Raw genomic sequence first — 7,407 nt, 5'->3', positions numbered from 1 at the left:
CGGCGGCGAGATGATGCAGGGCGGACAGCCAATCACCTGCCGCTCCGCAGTGACGTCACGGCCACCGGGGATTGGTCCCCGCGCGCGCGCGCGCGACTCGAGCGCTCCTGCTGGGGTGAGCGCGGGGCCGACTGCACGTGAACAGCCAGTGACGGTGAGGCGCTCAGACCCAGGGCAGCACGGAGATGGTCCACGGTACGACATGTAATGTTCATATTATCCTGCTGGATAACAGCAAATAATCTAAGATAACTCCTTGACTCTGAAATGTTATTCCCCATTGTCTGGCTTCTGCTCATTTCTTTCATCAGATCATTCAAAATCAACACAGAAGTTTGTTGATTTCTGCTACTTGAGCTGTAAGAACAGGTAAGAATCTTGATCCAGGAACTGTCCTGCTGCATCATCTATTCAACGCACCTGAGTTTATTTATATAGTGCCAAATCATTGTTGTAAATGTTAAAATATAACTGTATACCGAATTATATAGAAAACCCAACAACCAAACTACACTTGTCTACATTTGCTACCTTGTCCTTATGTACTCATGTACAGTTATGTCCATAAATATGATATATATACGATCATATGTTTGTTTTGTTTTTTTTGGCATATGTCCTGTGTTCACCACCACATTGCATTTCAAATAAAACTGAAGAGATGTGAGTGGTTTGACAAAATTGTGCCATCAACCATTCAGGAATTACAGCCGTTTTCACTTGCAAGGGCAGCGGGGGCCCTTCAACCTCTACATAAGTAATCGAGCAGAGAAAAGACCTGGAAGTGGTTCTGACTGTTATATTTGCCTTTGGTAGCTGCTCACTGAAACTCTCATGAGGTCTAAAGAGCTGTCCATGCAAGTGATGGAGACCATCATCAGGCTGAAAAAACACAATAAACCTGTAAGTGAGATAGCAAAGACACTGGTAGCAGCTAATACAACATTCTTAAAAACACAGAAATAACTGGCAGCTCAGAAACGGCAAAAAGCCTGGAAGACCACGTATGACGAAATAAAACAAATATTAGAGATTATAGATAAAGCAAAGTGATTAAAATTACATAAAATAATGTTTATGTTTTACACCAAGTCTTTGTGTAACAGAGAGATTTATTTTTTTATTAATTTTTAGAAATATACAGGACCTTGGGGTGGCTGTGGATCAATAGGTAGAGCAGTTGTCTGCCAATCACAGGATTGGTGGTTCAACTCCCGGCTGCCATGTCACATGCCAAAGTGGTGTCCTTGGGCAAGATACTGAACCCCAAGTTGCCCCCGGTGAGTCAGGTCAGCTGCATAGCAGCTCTGCCATTGGTGTGTGAATGAGATGCAGTGTAAAGCACTTTGAGTACAAGCTGGGTAAAAAAGCGCTATATAAGTGCAGACCATTTACTTTTGCTACATTTTTACATTTAAACGTTTCTCCGCACTTTACTGTACCAATATGAAATAGGTTCACAATTTTAAAAAAATGTCATTTGTAAAAATATTGCTTATTTATTGCTATTGTATTGCTTATTCTGTGCAGTTTTTAGACAACTCTCTGCAGCCTAGCCACATGGCCATGTGACTGGAGAGCCACATGCCTGGGCTGCACTCCAGATGTGACAGAGCTAGTGACCAGATACAATCAACCATAACAGAGGCTGGAGGATGAGCATAACATTTCCCCGTAACTGCAATGCTCTTTCTCCTCATAGAAACAACATGATTCGTTTGTTCAGACCAAGAAAACAAATGATCTCATTTCCCAGTAATTACTGTAGGTCTTTGTGATCTGTTCAACTGACCTCCTAACAGCAGACAAATTAAGTGGAGTGACTTAAGCAACAGCATTTCTACTACTAAAGACAATGCATTCTGCGTGTTTTAATTGTTTTAATATCAAAGTGTTAAACCTACAGTCACAAATGCGACAATGGAAAGCACAAACATGTTGTGCAGAGCCTTGCCCTATGTATTGAGTTTAGAGGCTTCAGGAAGTAATAATATGTGAGAGACTCCACTGTGAGAGAGGTGTAATGTCTCCAACAGACTGGCAGTGGGCTGGGTGTGGAGGTCGGTGTCACAGGTCTGGAAGACTGAACCACAATTCGTGGCCGTGGACACTACATTAAGAAGGGTTGCATCGTCATTGTTATTGACTAACCTACATCCATTGGTGTCACAGGATGATCTGAGGAGTCTGATCTTTGTGTTAAAAGCTGTTCACGCAGGTTCTAGCTGGAGAGAAGGTAAAAGAAAAAACATGTTTGTGGCTGCGGTAGTACAATGTCAAAGTCTTCCAGGTAGAGCTTAATACTTCAATAGAAACTAGAGCTGTAAACATCAATGTCTTAAACCTCCAAACTCAGCATCCCTTTACCGATACATATGCCTTTCCACTCTTTATCCTCTTTGATGCCCTCCTCAATTCACTCTCACTTATTTTTGCTACTTCCTGCTCCACAACAGTCACCTCTTCTACTCTTTGTTCTTATTTTTGTCATTCATCAACTCTCGTACTCCTTCCATCTTCCCATCACCCTCCTGGCACCTGTCAGTACATTTCCATCCCTATCTTTAATCACCCTAACCTGCTGCACATCCTTCCCATCTTGATCTCTTTCCCTCGCCAACCTTTGCAAATCCACCTCTTCCTCCTTTCTGTCCAACCCCAGCATATAAGTCCTCATATGCCCTTTGTTTGGCCAGAGCCACCTCTACCTTCACCTGTCTTACCTCCTCCTTGAAAACTACATACCATTCTTCCTTTTTCAACTTTGTCCTCTGCTTTGCCTTCGTCCTCTTCATCTTCCTTACCACCATAGTCATTTTAAACACCACCATCCTGTGAGAATGTCGGCTTAGGTGTACTCTACCTGAGTGCTTCTACCTCCGCTCTTTTAGAGTATGTCACCCTATGTTCCTGTCTCTTCTGGAAGGAAGTATTCACTACAGCCATTTCCATCCTTTTTGTGAAGTCTTCCACCATCTTTCCTTCTGCTTTCCTGTCCTCCAGTAGCCCAGTTTCTACCAGTGCCCTGTAGGTCAACAGTTACGGTGGCAGTGCTTGTTAGCCCGGGCCACGACTGATCTGGTGTTGAAGTCATGTTGATGCTTCGCATCCTTGATTTGGCAAATGTTTTACGTTGGATGCCCTTCCTGACACAAACCTCTGCATTTATCCAGACTTTGGACTGGCACAAGATGACATTAGACTGTGCCTCCTTGTGGTTGCATTCCCTAAACACGTGAGATTAATCTAGGAATTTTATCATGTTAATGTTTTTTAATGCAAATCATTCCTTTAACCAAGTTTGACTTATTTCCATAATTGCAGTGTGGATGGTGATGTGAGTGTGTGTGATAAGGGCACGTCAAATGTGCATGTTTCACTGGAATTTTGGATCAAACCAAAGTTGTGTGTATGTACTGATTACAGTGATGAACTGTCCTTCCACCAAAGCGCGACAAGTCTGAAGCACACCTCTGCTGATCTTAGCTACCAGTGATCAGACAGGTTGAACTAACCATGCTCACCAAACAACACTGGCCAAACCACAAAACAACAGCAATTTTAAAGCTAATTTACGATACAACTAATTGTGATTAATTCAGAGCCTATGACTTCCATTACATTTTTAATTGACTGACAGATGAGAGCGGAGTGTCTTTTAGTCATTTGTCTCTTTTTGTGGTCATTTTATTTGTTTGTTTTTGTATCTCTGTGTGCATTTTATCACCGTCGTTATTTGTTTTGTGTAATTTAGTGTCCTTCTCTAAAGCTTGTTTGGCTCTGTTCGTTGTCTGTATAATTATTTCTGTCTCTTGGTAGTTGTTTACTGTCTCTGTGGTAGTTGGTAGTACTTTCCACCCAGCAGTAGCTTTCGCCACTTCACGTAGAGGTCCCACTTCAAACACAGTCCCCCTGCTCGCTTTATTGTGGAGGGGGCCGGAAGGGGCCTTGTTGTCACTTGAGAGCCGTTGACAGCGGCTTTTCCGCAGCTCCTCCGCCGACTGCCACGTCGAGCTCCGGCAGGACCCGCACGCTTCTCGCCGCTTCGCTCAACTCGGTGCCGTGACAGAGCGGACGTCTCCGGGAGAAGTGTTGGAGGAACGGGCCGAAACGAACTTCTCACTACTCCAGCTGTAAGAGAACACGCCGACTTATTACCGTTACGTGTCGTGTGCGCGCTGTAACGTGAGTGAGGTCACATTTCCCAAACTTGGTCCGTGCTAACGTTAAGTAGCATGTGGAGCCGCTGGATGCGGGACTTGTCAAAGACACGCCGGCGTTAGCTGCGTGTCCCATCAAGCTGTCCTCTGCTCGAGTGTGTGGTGTGTGTGTGTGTGTGTGTGTGTCGCGTTAGCTTGAGAGCTGCTGGGCCCCGGAACTTTTCCGAAGGTCCCGTACTTTTAACCGGGAGCTGTGGGAGCTCGGTGCAACGTTGGAGCTTAACAAGCGTTTCTCCTGCCTCCTGAGCTGCTGCTCGGTTCCACTTGTTCCCATAGTGTGGTTCTAATAAATGAACTGGTTTTGTAAAGTTACTCTGTTCAACAGTGTCCACTGTCCCTGTTTGTTGGTTTATTTGTAATGTAATTTTAACATGTTATATTTGTGTGTGTGTCTTATAGACATATCACTGTAAGTAACTGTAGTAGCACATTTACAGTTGAAATGTGTTGGGCTGTTTACAGAGTCACTGTTTACTACTGCTTGGAAAAACCGTCAGCAAACTGTTTTACTTTTTCATAATGAAATGAACCAGATCTGATGTTTGTCACCTGTTTATCTGTGTCGTTACAGAGAAAGTCCTTTTGTTGCAGCACAGCACCCCTGCTGCTAAGTGTACTACGTCGTGTACAAGAAGAAACACCCTTTTAAACAAATATATCACTTCATTTATAGCGGATAAATTACAAATATAAATTGGGTCTATATAAAACACAAAATAGCAAAACCACAAATTCCATTGAGACTGTCTGGATTCCTGACTTTGTTTTACTGTTGGGTGTCATTTATAAAAACTGAACACAGTATGGGAACATTGATGATCTACTGAATGCACATAGAGTTGAATAAATCTGCCTTGAAACGCTCATGCAAACATGACAAGCCTGTTTTCGGGAGGTTGCGGCTCAGTTGTCCACAGCACGACTTGAAAGCCGACTCCTAATGGTGTGTTATGTCTTCTCTCAGGTTCCTGTGAGCGCAGTGACGACACAGATTGAGCAGTCACACGGACATAATGAGGCAGCTGAAAGGCAAACCTAAGAAAGAAACATCCAAGGACAAGAAGGAGCGTAAGCAGGCCATGCAGGAAGCCCGGCAGCAGGTGGGCACAGTAGTCCTGCCTACACTGGCTGTACTGGTGCTGCTCATTGTGGTCTTTGTTTATGTGGCCACCAGACCTGGTGCTATTGAGTAGACAATGTGGTTCTACTAAGAGACTTGAACTCCCACCGTGACTGGGCTTTCCCCAACCGCCAATGGCTATACCCAAAGGATAACCCCCATCACCTAACAGCCGTCTCTCCCTATGAGTGAGTTGTCTTAATGAAAACCTCCTCCAAAGTGCATTTGATTGCTTTAAGCAGGATACAAAGCTGCAGACAGAACAATGAATGAAGATGGATTCATGTAGATGTCTTACCAAAAGATGCAATATCATGCATACCAAAGGATTAGTGCACAGCCTGGCAAGTTTGACCAGAGGTGTTTTTATAAAAGGAAATAAAGCTTCAACAGATGTCAAAACCAGCATCCACGTTGTAACTGGGTGCTGCTGTAAATATTTCAAGTCAGCGCAACATGAGCGTTGCTTGAGCCAGGCCGCACTCTCTGGACAGCACATGCACCTACAGTAACTGTATGAGTAACATGCATGAAGAGTTATTTTAGAAAGATTCAAATTCTCCTGGTTTCTGCTGCATGCAACTCAAAAGTATCTTATTGAATGTCAATGAAGAGTGTGTTCTGTGAAGTGTTGTTCAAACACCCCAGAACTTTTTCACCTCAAGGTGAATGTTTTTGGTCTTAAGTTATTGACTACCGTACCTTTCAGTCAGGGTATCTGTGCAGATGTAATAATGTGCCTTAACAGATTTGTAACTGTATTATTTTAGTACAATAAATCATTTTTGTAAAACTGATTTGGAGTTTGTTTAGTGTGTTAGGATTGTTGTTACCTTCACATTTACCTGTTTTGACATTATTGTAGCACAGCCACCTAAAAGAGGCAACAGCTAAAGTAAATAATAGTAGTTAAATGTACTTATGCTGAACTTCCCACTGAACAACTGCCAAATATATACTTCTATTTTTAAAATATCTTCGTCATAGATTTTAACAAACAGAGGAAATGTTGTCAGGGACCATTAAAGGGGGCAGATTGATCTACACTGACCTGAGGTTGAGACTAAGTCGCCATGGACTATTGTGAGAGTTCGTGGTAATAAAAGAACATGTCACCCAGTGTAACACTGATACGTTTTTAATAGCTTCTGCAGAGAAAGTGTGGAGCTCTGTGGCAGACACACAATACCTGTTGGAAGGTGAGATTCAGTGTTGTTTTTAACCTGAACACAAAGAAAAATACTGAATATCACCTTACACATTCCCACATCTTTTTATATATGGCACGTCATTTTATACAGCATATACTATTGTCACTAATCAGGTTACACACCTCTGTTCATCCTTTTTGTTTTCTGTAATTCTGGCACTCTGTCCTCTGCTGTCTACGTGTCTGTAGTGTGGGATTGATCATCCCTTAATCCTGCAGCACACCGTTGACCTTTAGTTGACTATGACCAGGCTGCAGATACATTAGACAGTGACTATGAGCACGGTATGTCACAGCTTGTACCTATGGGGCAGAACAACAGCAGAGCGTGGTCACTTACAAAACTTCAGTACTTGAAGGGTTATTCATAAATGTATTACCAGTTACATTTATATTCTAATGACAATGTAATAGCTAATAACTATTTTATTATCTGGTGGACTGCTGAAGCTTAACATGTGAGTCCAATAATGCAAGCCCCTACATTTACAACTTTTACCTATGTGATGTATTATGTTATCTTTAGTTAGATGGTGCCCTTTTGAACGTGGCGCCGCGGGGGGCTGTCTCGGTGCTCTCCTGTGTCTCTTTTTGCGTTTTCATTCAGTTTTCTGCCACAGATCTGGTGGCTCCTACCCCTGTGATCGTATTTCCGACTTTTCGAGCTTCTTCTGTGGATTTACTGGCTGTTGAAGTTAAAGCTCGTGACACAGTGAGCCTCCGCAGTAGAGGTAGACACTCAGCTGTGCGTGTGCGTCTCCGCCGGCGCGCATTACGCACCGCGCTTCCCGGGATGTTCCTCCCTAACGTGAGCTTTGCAACAAAATGGAAGAGTTGACACTGCTGCTGAAGGAAAA

Source organism: Anabas testudineus, chromosome 13 (assembly GCF_900324465.2).
Source record: "Anabas testudineus chromosome 13, fAnaTes1.2, whole genome shotgun sequence".
In the NCBI taxonomy this organism is placed as follows: Eukaryota; Metazoa; Chordata; class Actinopteri; order Anabantiformes; family Anabantidae; genus Anabas; species Anabas testudineus.
Note: the sequence above shows the minus strand (reverse complement) of the source record.